Source organism: Leucoraja erinacea, chromosome 7 (assembly GCF_028641065.1).
Source record: "Leucoraja erinacea ecotype New England chromosome 7, Leri_hhj_1, whole genome shotgun sequence".
Lineage (NCBI taxonomy): Eukaryota > Metazoa > Chordata > Chondrichthyes > Rajiformes > Rajidae > Leucoraja > Leucoraja erinaceus.
This window is the reverse complement of record NC_073383.1, coordinates 71,505,873-71,522,519: the sequence shown is the minus strand read 5'-3', so window position 1 is coordinate 71,522,519 and position 16,647 is coordinate 71,505,873. Positions and strand designations below refer to the sequence as shown.

At 46.2% G+C, this 16,647-nt stretch overlaps 1 protein-coding gene and 1 non-coding gene across 2 annotated transcripts in view; both read right to left on the bottom strand.

The window, feature by feature from the left end:
• The window catches only part of LOC129699106 (contactin-associated protein-like 5), a 682,034-nt gene that overhangs the window by 538,108 nt on the left and 127,279 nt on the right, over positions 1-16,647 (bottom strand). The gene's annotated exons all lie outside the window — the stretch shown is intronic.
• Positions 7,671-7,856, bottom strand: LOC129699169 (U2 spliceosomal RNA). Its single transcript, XR_008723790.1, has one exon. It is a non-coding gene; the product is annotated as a U2 spliceosomal RNA (small nuclear RNA).

Here is a 16,647-nt window from a genome sequence, read left to right as displayed (position 1 = left end):
ATGGAGAGAAGGCAGGTACAGGATACTGAGTTGAATGATCAGCCATGATCATATTGAATGGCGGTGCAGGCTCGAAGGGCCGAATGGCCTACTCCTGCACCTATTTTCTATGTTTCTATATAATTGATTGGTATAAAAATGTTTTTAAAAATGTCCATATTGTGTGTAGGATACTGTTAATATGCGGGGATCACTGGTCGGTGCGGACGTGCTGGGCCGAATGGCCTGCTGATTCTCTAAACTGAACAAAAATAATCTAAAACAGGCTCGAAGTTAGAGATGCAGAACACGCAGTTACAGAAAAGAAAATGCCAGGAATACCCCGCAGGACAGATAGCGTTTGTGGAGCTTGGTTAACTGAATTAATATTGCTGGTGAATGGTCTTACCTCAGATCTAACTATGCAGAATCCCCAGCATATAATATCTTTATTTTACATTCCCAACTTGTGCAGCTTATTTTTAAACTTTCTTTTTAATCGATCCTTAATTGTCCCTGAAGAGTCAAATTCATCGATGAATCTGGAGTTACATAAACATCAGACGAGGTAAGGATAGCAGATGTCCTTCACTATAGGACATAAGTGAACCAGATGGGCTCTTATAATAATCTAGCAGTTTAGTGCCCAGCCTGACTGAGACTAGGTTGCGTTTAATGGCTGTAATAAATCATTCAATGCTACCAAAAATATCTCCAACCCCACAGAATTATAAAAGTCAGTATCTTGCTATCCGAATGACAGGGAAAGTGCTGGTACACAATGAACAGAATCCAAATGTCACTGTATTTGTAATGTGCAAGTAACTACACTGGATTCTGCTATCAAACAACATCAACAATAACGCGTGTAGGAAAGAAATGCAGATGCTGGTTTAAATCGTAGATAGACACAAAATGCTGGAGTCACTCTGCGGACAGGCAGCATCTCTGGAGACAAGGAATGGGTGACTTTTCGTGTCAAGATTCCTGACTGGCCTGAAGAAGGGTCACCCATCCCATCTCTCCAGAGATGCTGCCTGTCCCGCTGAGTTACTCCAGCATTTTGTGTCTATCAACAGTAACGCAATGGATTGCTTGGAAGGTAATTATTAAAATGCTCTCCGTCACCCATGGAAACTATTGATTGCTCAGACATCAATATCCCAATGCATACACGTAAATATCAACCTTGAAATTACAAACAAAAACGCCACACTTGACCTTGGATATGATCACTAGGCAGTCCCACTTATGAAATAGATGGCTTATGCCCAGTGGTGTGGAGGGAATATAATGTGAGGAAATTGAAAGCTGTTTGTCGCAACCATATTATAGTGATTGATTCTCATCGCTGTAATTTTGATTGCGAATTCCTCATGTTCTTGAAGCAACATGAACTATTCCCCGACATCTGTAGCATTCACCCTGCACAGTTTATGGTTTAGTTTAGAGATACAGCGCGGAAACAGGCCCTTCGGCCCACCGAGTCCTTGCCGACCAGCGATCGCTGTACTCGAGCACTATCCTATACCACAGGGATAATTTACAATCTTTACTGATGCCACTTAACCTACAGACTTGTACGTCTTTGGAATGCAGGAGGAAACCGGATCACGTTTTCTGGGAAAAAGCACGCGTTCATGGGGAGAATGCACAAATCCCCATACAGACAGCACCCATAGTCAGGATCGAACCCGGGTCTCTGGCGCTGTGAAGCAGCAACACTACCGCTGAGCCACCGTGCCGCCCCATTCATGTCTCTGTTTTTACTCATGACTTGGTGCATTTTCTGTGTAGCAATTATTTTCTTCCAGTTTTACTTTACCCATCACTGACTTTATAAGCGTCCCAGAGGAAGTCTATGGTAACAGATGGAGAATGTGTTAGTGCAAGGAAAAGAACATCAATATCAAAGGTTTGGTGTGCAGAGTCCAAAGAAGGAAAAGGTCAGACATTGCTGGCTAATGCAGATGGTTTCAAGTGGAATTATCACCCTATCAAACTGAGATTAGTCAGGGACATCCATACTTGTACTGTTGGACATGATCTTTCCAGAGTTACTGACATCATACCATCAGAAGGCTGTGGAGGCCAAGTTAATGGATATTTTTAAGGCAGAGATGGGTGTCGGGGTTATGGGGAGAACGCAGGAGAATGGGGTTGAGAGGGAAAGATAGATCAGCCATGATTGAATGGCAGAGTGGACTTGATGGGCCAAATTCTGCTCCTATCACCTATGAACTTATCATTGCACCTAACTGGTTTGGTGGGAATTCTAAGGCTTCCATTCAGGAGGTGAAGGGGAAGATGTTATTAAAATGATTTGCTCTCTTTTCATGTCTTTAATTATTCACAAGCTGCTAATTTTGTTATTTTGTACATAATATTTGTAGTTATTTAACCCAATTTTAATGTAACAAAATAATAATAATAATACATTTTATTTATGGGCGCCTTTCAAGAGTCTCAAGGCCACCTTACAAAAATTTAGCAAGTAGAGGAAAAACATGTAAGAGGAATGAAATAAATAGTAGAGACATGACTAGTACACAAATTAAAGACAGAATTCAATTCAAAACACAATATGAGGCAATTCAAGCACAGATGAAAAGGGAGGGGGGCGTGGGGCTAACGATAGGCAGAGGAGAAGAGATGGGTCTTGAGGCGTCATGGAAGATGGTGAGGGACACGGAATTGCGGATCAGTTGGGGGAGGGAGTTCCAGAGCCTAGGAGCTGGCCTGGAGAAGGCTCTGTCCCCAAAACTGCAGAGGTTGAACTTGTGGATGGAGAGGAGACCGGCTGATGTGGATCTGAGGGACCGTGAGGGTTGGTAGGGGGAGAGAAGGTCAGTGAGATATGGGGGGGCCAGATGGTGGAGGGCTTTGTAGGTGAGGACCAGGATTTTGTAGTTGATCCGGTGGGAGATGGGAAGCCAGTGAAGTTGTTTGAGGACTGGAGTGATGTGATGCCAGGATTTGGTGTGGGTAATGAGTCGGGCGGCTGTGTTCTGGACCAGTTGGAGTCGGTTGATGTAGGTGGAGCGGATGCCAAGGAGAAGTGAGTTGCAGAGTCCAGTCGGGAGGAGATGAAGGCATGGATGAGTCTATCAGCAGCCAATGGAAGGAAGCCATTCATCAAGATGGTCCAGACGTTGGCTTCAGTCAGACGTAAGGAACTGCAGATGATGGTTTATAAAAAAAACACAAAGAGCTGGAATAACTCATCGAGTCAGGCAGCATCTCTGGAGAACATGGATAGGTGATGTTTTGGGCTGGGACCCTTCTTCAGATTACTAATAAGGAGAAAGCTGAGAGTTGGGGTTAGCACAAAGCCTGGCAAGTATTTAAAATTATGAGAGGCAGAGATTGGGTAGACAGTCAGAAGCTTTGTTCTCAAAGATGGAAAAATCAAATGCTGTAGGTGAGAGGGAAAAACGTTTAAAGGGCCTGTCCCACTTAGGCGAGTTTTTAGGCAACTCTGTACTCGCCTCATGATCGCCACATGGTCGCCACATGTTCGCTGATGGTCTCTGGTGAGTCTCCTTCATGGACGAGAGGAGTTCCCGCATTCTGGGAACTAGTTTCGGCCTCAGTATGGACGCAGCAAATTTTTCAACGTGTTGGAAAAGTTTCTGTGACCAAAAATTGGTCGCCATGATGAAAATCGATGCTTTTGTATTCGTAGGTAGAGAGGGTCGCCATGCACTTATAGGTAGTCGAAATAGCCGTAGGTAGTTTTATTTAATTTCCTTTGCTGACCGGGTATTTTCATTGGCTCATTGGGGGGAAAAAACATAAGCACGTATTTTCAGAATCAAGGAAAACCTACCGGTGATGTTAAATGCCCGCTGGCCCATGTATCTCTGGCTTATTAAAAGTTGTCTGGCTTCTTAAAAGTGTATTCACCCCCCTTCCTTCTCCCCTCCCCGCTCTTTTAAAGGACTTACCGTACACTGTGCTAGCCGTCTTTAACTCTCCTGTTCATCACGGTGTGTGTCTTTATCACCTTGGCTTTGCACTGTGTGGATTTTAGACAGCGCTCCCCCACTTTCACTGGCCCCCGACTTTGCTCTGTGTGTGTGTGTGTGTGCGCGTGCGTGCGTGTGCGTGCGTGCGTGTGTGCGTGCGTGCGCGCGTGCGTGTTCCGCTCTGACGGTCGCCGTTCCAGTTTGCGGTTTCTCAGGCGGGTGCCTCGAGCTTGAAGGTTGCATGCAGTCCGCTGAAAAGCCGCCTAAGTGGGACAGACCCTTAACTGCGATGTGTGTGGTTCTTTTACACAGAGGGTGGCGAATGCCTGGAATGAGCTGCAGGAGGTGCATGGTTGAGGCGGGTATGTTAGTGGCATTTAAAAGACCTTTGGATAGGTACATGGAAATGCAGTGAATGCAGAGATATAGGTTATGTGCAGGTAGATACATGGTGGTTGTGGCATCGTGTTCGGCACAGACATTGTGGGCCAAAGGGAATATTCTTGTGCTTTCCTGTTCTATGGTCTAGAACACTTGCATTAACTCCCTTTCTCCTCTTTGTAAGCGTGCCATCCGATCTTTTTGTGCACTGGCAAACATGAGAGGAGATGGTGTCGCAATTTAATGTCTAGTCTAGAAGATGCCGCAATCCTTCATTACAGCACCAAGGTGTCATCTTAGATTCTTCTGTGAGTTAGTAAGTTCTAGGAGCAGAATTAAGCCATTCAGCCCATCAAGTCTACTCCACCATTCAATCATGACTGATCTATCTTTCGCTCCTAATCCCATTCTCCTACCTTCTCGCCATAACCCCTGACACCCACACCTGTACTAATCAATAATCTATCTTCGCCTTCTGTGATGATGACTCCCACAGATTCACCACCCGCTGACTAAAGAAATTCCTCCTCATCTCCTTCCTAAAGGAACGTCCTTTTATTCTGAGGCTATGCCCTCTGGAACTAGACTCTCACACTAATGCAAACGTTTCCACATCCACTCCATCCGGGCCTTTCGCTATTCAATAAGTTTAGATAATCAATATTAGCTTGGTTTCGCCCATCGAATCTGCGCCGACCAACAATCACCCACCCGTATGCTCGTTCCATCCTCCATCAAGGAGGATTTACAGAAGCCAATGAACCTGCACATTTTTGGGATGCAGAGATGCTGCCTCACATCTCTACCGACAAGGGTTTGGTCCTTAGCATGCGACTGTCCGCAGTGTTTGCACATTATCCTTGTGACTGCGTGAGTTTCTCTCATGTGTTTCCGTTCCCTCACATATTTTAAAGATCAACAGGTTGGTAGGTGGATTGGCCACAGTAAATTGTCCACTATGTGTGAGTTAGTGACGGGGGTAAGGGGAGAATAAAACGGGGTCTTTATAGTGTTAGTGTAAATGTGTGTTTGATGTAAGTGTAAATGTGACAGTGGGGCTGAGGGGCCAATTTCTGTGCTATACATTTCTCAGGAGAGAACATCCAAATCATTGGTTGCACTCATTGAATTTTCGAAATTTAGGCAGTGATTTGATTGAACAGTCTACTGAAGAAGGGTTCCGACCTGAAACGTCACCTATTCCTTCTCTCCAGAGATGCTGCCGGACCCGCTGAGCTACTCCAGCATTTTGTGTCTATCTTCGGTACAAATCAGCATTGCAGTTCCTTCCTACTCTAAAACCTTGGGGGGAAAAGGATAGAGATTGGTCTTTCAGGAGCGTTGCAGAAATGTTTATTTTTGCAAACATGATGGAATTCAATGCTCTCTCTCAATATTAGAAGTTGATATTGGATCAGTTGATAAATTGGTGTATCGTTTGGAAAAACGATATGAAGATAAATGGAGAGAAGAGAGGTTTCTGGAGTTGGGTTTAGATTAATCATGATCTAATTAAATGGCAGGTCGTACTCAAGCGACGAAACCGTCCATGTATTTTCTTTTGTTACTCCATTTATTTGTGATTTGAGACTGCCTGAGATTGTGGAAAACACTTTATACTCCCTTCTTGCAATTAAACCCCAAGCAGTCACTGGTTAAGCTACTCAAGTATCTGTTACCGATGGAATGAGCTTTAACCTTGACGTACAAGCCCATTGTCAGAATGATCCACATGCACATGAAGAGTAGGGTGTATTTAGATTTTTATATATTTTTTACATTTTGTGATACAACATAGAAACAAGCTCTTCGGCGCCACCAAGCCCGCGCTGACCAGCGATCCCCGTACACTAGCACTTCCTACACCCTTGGACAATTTACAATTTTAACCAAAGTTAATTAACCTACAAATCTGAACGCCTTTACAATGTGCGAGGAAACCCGAGCACTGGGAGAAAAAACCCACGTGGTCACAGGGAGAAGATACAGGTGCACAACCTTTTATCCGAAAGCCTTGGGACCAGACACTTTTCGTAATTCAGAATTTTTCGGCTTTCGGAATGGAAGATTTTTAGCGTAGATTTTAACGGCTGGCGCAGTGGTAGAGTGCTCGGCTCATATCCGCAAGGTCGCGAGTTTGCGCCTCGATCCCGGCAGTTACTCGATCGCGAGTTTGAGTTTTCAATGTAGTTTTTTCTTGCAGAATAGGAGAGAATAGGGAGGGTTAGGCTGGGATCATTCTCTGCGAGATGATCTTAGTGCGGGAGACAAGTGTAGGAGAGGTGTACTGACTGTGTGGGCAGAACTTTGGAAGTGATTGCCCACCATTCTCAAAAGCCGCTGTGTCTCCCTGTCCCTCCAACTCCAGAGGAATTCGCTGCCCGATGGGCCACTACGGCGACAAGTGGCAGATCGCCCACAGCCCGAGCTGCGCCCCCTCATCCGCAACCTGGGTTCCTCTGGAGTTGGAGCGGGGCTGGGCTAGAGTTGTTGCTGGCTGTGAGTCTCTGGGATCTCCGTGCTTGCAGTCGGTGTCCCGTTGGTCCTGACGTCTCCAGTCACCTCCCTGGAATGGAGCTGAGACTGGGAACTGTACCGCCCTTGCCCCCTCCCTCTGCAACTGCAAACAACCCCACAGTTCCCAGTCTCAGCTCCTGTACAGGGCGGTGGCCGGAGACGTCACAGCCCGAGTTGCGCCCCCTCATCCGCAACCCCAAGACCAAGACGCACCTTGCACACCATCAGCTTCGGTCCTTACGGGGAGCGTGTTCCTCTGGAACTGGAACGGGGCTGGGCTGCTGCTGGCTGTGGGTCTCTGGGATCTCCGTGCTTGCAGTGGGCCTAGGGGCCGGTGTCCCATTGGTCCTGATGTCTCCGGTGACTGGCACTAGCTCCGACGTGAAGACAGTGCAAAACCCCCGCGCCGGTGCAATGGGCGGGGAGCTGGAGAGGGGAGTGAAGGGATCACACACATGGCCGGGAAGCAGAGGGGTGTAGGTGGGGTGAAACCGAAGGGAGCGACAATTTGCTGCTGCCTGCCCGTTGAGTTAAAAAGTTCCCACGCAAGACTCACGATACACTGCGTATCGTGAGTCTGCCGTGGGAACTTTTTAACTCAGCGGGCAGGCAGCAGAAGGTTGTCAATTATTAACCCTCCCGCGCAATATACCCTCACCTTCTCTTTTATGAATGGGGATTTAGTTCCCCTTTCTTCGAGGACCGACCGGAGGTTCCGCTGTCACCTCTGCGGGCCGCCCTCGGTGAACGTCTTCAAAGACCTTTCTTCAAGGACTGAAAAAATGTCCGCTATTCGGAGCTTTTCGTTATTTGGAACTTCGGATTAAAGGTTGTGCACCTGTATCAACTCTATACAGATAGCAATCGTAGTCAAGATCAAACTCGGGTCTCTGCCATTGTAAGACCGCACCTCTTCTGCGACACCACTGTGCCACCCAAAAGACATATCAGATATTAAACTGATAAGAACAGAAACTACACCTGATCTAAGCTAAAAGGCCGAGAAGCAATGATTTAACCAGTGATTGCTTGACAGCTATTTACAATATACATCAATGAATTGGATGTAGGGATTCAAAGTAACATTAGCAAATTTGCAGATGACACAAAGCAGGGTGGCAGTGTGAACTGCGAGGAGGATGCTATGTGAATGCAGGGTGACTTGGACAGTTTGGGAGAGTGGACAGATGCACGGCAGATGAAGTTTAATGCGGATAAATGTGTGGTTATCCACTTTGGTAGCAAAAACAGGAAGGCAGATTACTATCTAAATGGCGTCAAATTGGGAAAAGGGGAAGTACAACAGGATCTGCAGGTCCTTGTTCATCAGTCTATGACAGTAAGCATGCAGGTACAGCACGCAGTGAAGAAAGCGAATGGCATGTTGGCCTTTATAACAAGAGGAATCGAATATAGGGAGGTTTCACGGCAGTCGGGTCACGACCCATGACCCGTACTGTTGCTATGCTACTCCAAATGGAGTACATGAGTTGAACTGCAGGTAGGCACTTACCATTGTTTCCAGCGTAGCGGGCCCGTTAAAACCCGCTGAAATTGTCAATTTTTGCGCTGTAAATAATTATGGAAATCGGGATAAGCATGTGAGACATTTAGCCTACTTCAGAATTCCAAAAGTGAGGAGAAATGACGGTAGATAGAAGTGAGAGCTGAAGGGACAACAACAGACAGAGTGCTTCACGAACATTGGCCGTTTGCTCACTGCATTTCATCAACTAAGTCATTATTTGTGTTTTTTCTCGATTCCTTCGGCATCTAAAAATGTTCAGAAGTGATAAATCTGGCTGTAAATTTTTTTAATCGCCCATGGTTCTCAAGTGGGTTTTTACATACAAAATGAAAACGCATCTGAAGAAAACTTTACAGCCAGATTTATCATTTCTGAGACTTTTTGGATACCAAAGGAATCAAGAAAAAATAATTCCCAATATTTTCAATTCCGATATGTTCGCCAAGCACTTTAGCTGCTGTTCTCCCTTCAGCTCTCGCTTCTCTTTACCTTAATTTCACTTGACTTTTGGAATTCTAAAGTTGGGTACATGTCTCTCACACTTACCCCGACTTCCACAATATTTTCAGCGGAAAAATTCAACATTTTGGCGGTTTTTAACAGGTAGGAAAGTACGCGTTTCTTGCATTAATAACATATACCGGAAGTTACAGATGTCCTCCAGATGGATTGAGCGGCTCCGTGCGTCAAGCCCTATGACCAAGTGACCTTACGTGCACCCCCCTAGAGGAGCAAAGATTCAAGAGAGTTCATTGTCATGTGTCATAGAAACATAGAAACATAGAAATTAGGTGCAGGAGTAGGCCATTCGGCCCTTCGAGCCTGCACCACCATTCAATATGATCATGGCTGATCATCCAACTCAGTGGACAATGTAGGACAATGAAATTCTTGCTTTGCTTCAGCACAACAGAACATAGTAGGCATGACTACAAAACCTCTCAATGTGTCCATATAACATTATATAAATATATACACACATGAATAAATAAACTGAATAAGTGCAAAAAAGAGATAATGGGCTATTAATGGTCAGAGTTTTGTCCGGGCCAAGTTTAATAGTCTGATGGCTGTGGGGAAGTAGCTATTCCTGAACCTGGTTGTTGCAGTCTTCAGGCTCCTGTATCTTCTGCCTGAAGGTAGCAGGGAGATGAGTGTGTGGCCAGGATGGTGTGGGTCTTTGATGATACTGCCAGCCTTTTTGAGGCAGTGACTGCGATAGATCCCCTTGATGGAAGGGAGGTCCGAGCCGATGATGGACTGGGCAGTGTTTACTACTTTTTGTAGTATTTTCCCAAGTGAGACTCGAGGGGCCGAATAGCCTACTCCTGCACCAATTATTGTGTGCAGTTTTGGTCCCCTAATTTGAAGAAGGACATTCTTGCTATTGAGGGAGTGCAGCGTAGGTTTACAAGATTAATTCCCGGGATGGCGGGACTGTCATATGCTGAGAAAATGGAGCAGCTGGGCTTGTACACTCTGGAGTTTAGAATGATGAGAGGGAATCTCATTAAAACATATATGATTGTTAAGGGTTTGGACACGCTAGAGGCAGGAAACATGTTCCTGATGTATGGGGGCGTCCAGAACCAGGGGCCACAGTTTAAGAATAAGGAGTAAGCCATTTAGAACGGAGACGAGGATCCACTTTTTCCTCACAGAGAGTGGTGAGTCTATGGAATTCCCTGCCTCAGAGGGCGGTGGGGGCAGGTTCTCTGGATGCTTTCAAGAGAGAGCTGGATAGGACTCTTAAAAATAGCGGAATCGGGGGATATGGGGAGAAGGCAGGAATGGGATACTGATTGGGGATGATCGGCCATGATCACGTTGAATGGCGGTGCTGGCTCGAGGGGCCGAATGGCCTACTCCTGCACCTATTATCAAATGTCTATTGCTTGGGATTTGTGCTTGTTTAATTTCAAGAAGAGTGTAAAGTGCTTCCACAAAGTCTCATGTCACCAATAAATGGATGCCCAAGAAAAGATATGGACAGTTTAGCGTGTTAGGTATGATGATCTGCCAGTAAATTAGATCATGATTCATCTTTGCCTATCTCCAGAATCCCCTCTTCTCTCCATTAATCTTCATCCCGATTTTACAACCGATATACTAAATCAACCCAATTTGGGTCTGAATTTCCGGGGATAGACACAAAATGCTGATGTAACTCAGCGGGCCAGGCACAATCTCTGTAGAAAAGGAACAGGCGATGTTTCGGGTTGAGACCCTTCTTCAGACTGAGAGTCGGGGGAGAGACAGAGGTATGAAACTAGAGGTAGGAAAATGGTATGATAATGAAGAGAAACAAACAGTGAAACTAACAAGACGTCTTGGGTAGGGGAGGGACGGGCAGAGAGGGAATGCCTGAAATTAGAGATATCAACATTCTAACTGCTGGTTTGCAAGCTGCCCAAGCGAAACACGAGGTGCTGTTCCTCCAATTTGAGTATGGTACAGTGGTTTAGCGGGGGGGCTGCTTCCTCACAGCACAAGAGACCCAGGTTCAATCCTGACCTTGTGTGTTTTCTGTGTGGAGTTTGCATGTTCAGATTCAGATTCAGATTCAATTTTAATTGTCATTGCCAGTTTACAGTACAGAGACAACAAAATGCATTTAGCATCTCCCTGGAAGAGCGACATAGCAAACGATTTGAATAAATAATAATAAGTGTCCGGGGGGGGGGGTGGTGATTGGCAGTCACCGAGGTACGTTGTTGAGTAGAGTGACAGCCGCCGGAAAGAAGCTGTTCCTCGACCTGCTGGTTCGGCAACGGAGAGACCTGTAGCGCCTCCCGGATGGTAGGAGAGTAAACAGTCCATGGTTGGGGTGAGAGCAGTCCTTGGCGATGCTGAGCGCCCTCCGCAGACAGCGCTTGCTTTGGACAGATTCAATGGAGGGGAGCGAGGAACCGGTGATGCGTTGGGTAATTTTCACCACCCTCTGCAATGCCTTCCGGTCGGAGACAGAGCAGTTGCCATACCATACTGTGATGCAGTTGGTAAGGATGCTCTCGATGGTGCAGCGGTAGAAGTTCACCAGGATCTGAGGAGACAGATGTTCGCCCAGTTTCACCCTGATACTCCGGTTTTGCCACCACATCCCAAAAACGTGTAGGCTAATTGGCCTCTGTAAATTGTCCCCAGTGTGCAGGGACTAGATGTGAAAGTGGGATAACAAAGAACTGAAAATGTAGTTACCTCAATATCCATTTTTGCTCATTAAAACATCAGAAGTTGGTGTTGTTGGCCGTAAGGGCCTTGAACCTGCTCTGTCATCCAATAAGACATTGTCCTTCGCTAACATCATATTTTTGATTCCATAGCAACTTTTAACATAAACACATATAAAAAATCAGTAGCGAGCTATCCGCCCAGTGGAATCAGCCTCTCAAATTCTACAGCACCTGCATAAATTTTATTCGACTTTATGAGATATCCCTTCTTATTCTTCAAATGCTCATAAGACGCAGCACCAGCTATAAATATTAATGTGATTATATTCATCCGATTCCAAGATTTGCAGAAGGAATATTTCTTTCTGCATTAACATTTTCAACACAACCTCTTCAGTACAATAAAGTAAAAATCCATCAGCAATGAATCATTTTGTGCTGAAATAGAGCAGTCAGGGCAAGAGCAATACATGCACATGCTTTAGTCCTTGGTTCAGCATGCAGATTGATAGCATGTAAGCTGTTGAACTTTGGGAGCATTCAAGCCTCCAAGGATTTAACCCAGACTCTATCCTATTCCATGTCGCGCTATCTATCCTGATTCATCTCAGCCCTACTGTAGGTGAATTGAATGCAGAATGACCTTCAGATAACTTGACAGAGATCTGCATTGTAATATCTGACAACTGGCAGCAGGGAGATTTTTCTTATTCTTTCAACTATTCCCAGTTTAAATGCAAGCCATTTGCCAGGCTGTGTATGAGTTTTTCTCTCACTGTTAGCAAGTGAACTCTAGCATGGGCCATTGTTATGGGCAGGATGAAGGGTGGGAAAATAATTTAACGGTGCTTTATTGATTATTGCCTAATTGATATGCCTAATTGATAATTGACACAACGAAGTGCAGATGCTACTTTAAAAAAATAAATACAAAGTGTTGGAGTAACTCAGCGAACCAGGCAACATCTCTGGAGAACACAGATACCTGTAGGTGATGTTTTGGGTTGGGACCCTTCTTCAGACTGATTTACGCCACGTTTTGTCCTGCCCCTCCTCTCTTCCAGCTTTCGTTCCGCCTCAACCGCTTCTTCATGGGCCTGTCCTACAGGCAATTTTTCAGGCGACCTCCGGCGACTGTTAAGTCGTAGCATGTCGCAAAAAAAACGGCGACTGGAACGACGACTGGAACAGCGACTGTGAGAGTGGAACACCCACACACGCACACACAAACATACACACATCGCTTCCTTCACCAGCCAGTGATGCAGGGAGGGCTGTCTGAGTGAAATTCACATGGTGCAAATTCAATGTGATACAGACACACACACACACACACACACATCGCTTCCTTCACCAGCCAGTGATGCAGGAAGGGCTGTCTGAGTGAAATTCACATGGTGCAAATTCAATGTGATACAGACACACACCGCGATGAACAGGAAGGTTGGCGCTCTAATTAAGACGGTGAAAGCACAGTGTACGGGAACGGTCACTTAAGTCCTTTAAATGAGGGGAGAAGGGGGGAAGAAGGGGCAGAGAAGGAGGGGAGAAGGGGGGGGGGGGAGAGAAGGAGTGGAGACAAGTTTTAAGAAGTCAGACAGATACGGCTGTGAAGCTCAGTGGACATTAACATTACCGGTCGGCTATTCTTGCTTCTCAAAAATCTGTTTATGTTTTTTTTCCCAATGAGCCAATGAAATTCACCAGTCAGCACTGGTGACAACCTACGAGAACCTACGCCCTCCTGGCGACCCACTACCACTGCACTACGGCACGAGAATTCTCGCTACTCTCCATGGAGTCAGAATTCTGGTCGCCGCTAATTTTTCAACATGTTAAAAAAAGTAGCGGCGACCAGAATGAAGCCGCGACTAGTTCCGAGAATGCGGGAACTACTCACAACCATGAAGGCGACTCCCCGGCAACTACCTGCGAACATGTGGTGACCGCATAGTCTCCTGAGGTGGCCTAAAAAGCCGGCTAAGTGGGACAGGCCCATTACAATCCATCTGAAGAAGGATCCTGACCTGAAACGTCAGCTATTCATGTTCTCCAGAGATGCTGCCTGACCCGCTGAGTTCCTCCAGCACTTTGTGGCTTTTACAAAATAATGGGTATGTTGGCTGTCTGGTGCAGCTGAAATGTTCATGCTGGCTTCCTAAACATACTGGCTTCCATGGTAGCCACTGGAGGAGGTTATATAGGCCTGGATAGAGTGGATGTAGTGAGGAGGTTTCCACTAGTGGGAGAGTCTAGGACCCGAGGCCATAGCCTCAGAATAAAAGGACATGAAGGCCAAGTCAATGGATGTTTTTAAGGTGGAAATTGACAGATTCTTGATTAGTAAGGGTGTCGGGGCTATGCGGAGGAGACGGGAGAATGAGGTTGAGTTGGAAAGATAGATCAGTCATGATTAAATGGCGGAGTGGACTTGATGGGCCAAATGGCCTAATTCTGCTCGTTGAACATATGAGCTGTCTGCCATCGGAAATGTCCCTTCCACTTGTTTAATGCCTAGTGAGTTTATATTAAGGTATTATGGGCTAAACGTGTTTCTCATAGAAGAAATTAATAACCGAGTGTTACTACAGTGGAAAAAGTTATATCATTCTGCCACTAAGGGGGGCACAGTTGAACAGCGGTAGAGTTACTGCCTTATAGCACTTGCGGCACCAGAGACCCGGGTTCGATCCCGACCCTGGGTGCTGTCTGTACTGAGTTTGTACGTTCTCCCTGTGACCGCATGGGTTTTCACCGAGATCTTCAGTTTCCTCCCACACACAAAAGATGTACATGGTTAAAGTCGTACGTAAAACTAAGGAGCTGATTGTGGACTTTAGAAGGGCACAACAACCGAGGACGTACACGCCACTGGGGATAAATGGGACTACTGTGGATAGGGTGAGCAGCTTTAAATACCTGGGAGTCTACATCACAGAGGATCTGACATGGACAACCCACACTGCAGCACTGGTGAGAAAGGCAAGGCAGTGCCTTTACCACCTCAGGCAGCTGAGGAAATTCAGAGTCTCTCTGAGGATCCTTCAATCCTTCTACTCTGGTGCCGTAGAAAGTATCCTGTCTGGAAACATCTCGATCTGGTTTGGCAACAGCTCTGCCCAGGACAGGAAGGCTCTGCAGAGAGTAGTGCGTTTGGCTGAATGCACCATGGAGACTACACTCACCACCCTGCAGGACCTATACACCAGGAGGTGCAGATCCAGAGCCAGCAACATTATGGGGGACCCCTACCACCCCAGCAACGGACTGTTCCAGCTGCTACGGTCAGGCAAACACCTCAGCTGTCATGCTGTGAAAACAGAGAGGGTGAGACGGAGTTTCTTCCCACAGGCCATCAGGACGGTAAACTGTGATCTCACCAGGGATTAAATACTGTTGTCTTTTTTTTAATGTTCTGTTCTGTGGTTTTGCACAATCACACAAGCATTGCCACTTTCATTTCTCTGTACATCTTGTATATGTATGTGACAAATAAAGTTTACTGGACTTGACTTGGTTTACAGGTTAATTGGCTTGGTGTAAGTGTAAATTGTCCCTAGTGTGTTTAGGGTAGCGTTAGTGCGCGGGGATCGCAGGTCGGCGAGGGCTCGATGGGCCGAAGGGCCTGTTTCTGCGCTTCTCTCTAAACTACGGGTCGGCACCACGGAGGCGTGAAATGGCTCGTCGACAGCGGTGGGGCCCCAGCGGCGGTGAAGCCTCATGGTTGAGCGGCGATACCTCGCGGCTCAACCCAAGGTCGGCGGTTGATGAGAGCGTGGAGGGGACCGCCGTGAAGGGGGAGGGAAAGAACAATGGACAATAAGGGGGGGACGGGACAAAGGACAATGGGGATCCAGCATGGGGAACTGAGGGGGGAGGAGGACAAAAGGAAGAGCATGCGTGCTATGTATCTTCGTCAGAACCGTAGGTGGTCACTATTTGCATACATTGTGCACACAGGCTAAGAATCTCACTGTGGCTAGTCACATGTGACGATAAAGTATTCCTATTCCCAACTAAAGTGAACACTGCCATCAGTGCATGTACTCCTCCCTTCGTTCTGCCTGCAGATGCTTGATTCCACCAAATAAACAAAGCTGACAGCATCAATGAGGCTAATAACATTTTCATTCAAAGAGATAAAGTGTTTTCCATTGCACTTCATATAAATGGATGGCAGAGCCCGGAGCTCAGCCAAATTACATGCAGTCTTATTGAAAAGACATGGATATATATTATTGATGAAGAATGTCTAATAAGAACCAATTTAGATTAAATTCATGTGGTTCAAGTGGAAATGCCGGGATCTCTTTAGAATTCAGTCAGCCCATGGTCTTAATGAATGCAAAGAGGGATTTGAAAAGAAGGGAATTGGGGAGGAGAAGGCAGGAGCTGCAATATACTATGTCTGATACTCAGTACAGAGATCACTTTGGTATGGACATGTACGTTTCTCTTTAGTTTGGTTTAGTTTAGAGATACAGCACGGAAACATACCCTTTGGCCCACTGGGTCCACTCCAACCCTGCCCATTAACACTATCCTGCACACACTAGGGATATTTTTTACAATTACCAAGACAATTTGCCTGCAAAACCTGTACGTCTTTGGAGTGTGGGAAGAAACCAAACTTTTTGGAGAAAACCCACGCAGGTCACGGGGAGAATGTACAGACTCCGTACAGACATGCACCCATACTCGTGATCCAACCCAGATCTCTGGCGCTGCAAGCGCTGTAAGGCAGCAACTCTACCGATGCACCACCATGCCGCCAATTCATCTTTTTACATTTTACATAAATTTGCACGTTCTCCCCTCTGACCACATGGGCAGCAGATTCCATCCACATTCTGAAGACATGTAGGTTTGTCGGGTTAATTGGCCTTTGTAAATTGCACCTCATGTAGTAGGGACTAGATTGCGAAAGTGGTAGAACTAATGTGAATGGGTGATCGATGGCTGGTGTTGACTTGGTGGGCCGAATGGCCCGTTTCCATGCCGTATCTTCGACTGTCAACCAGGAGTTGACCCGCAAGCCACAGGGCTGCAGGAGAAGCATTTTTTTGTACGTATTCATACGATGGAAGAAATTAAATGTTAT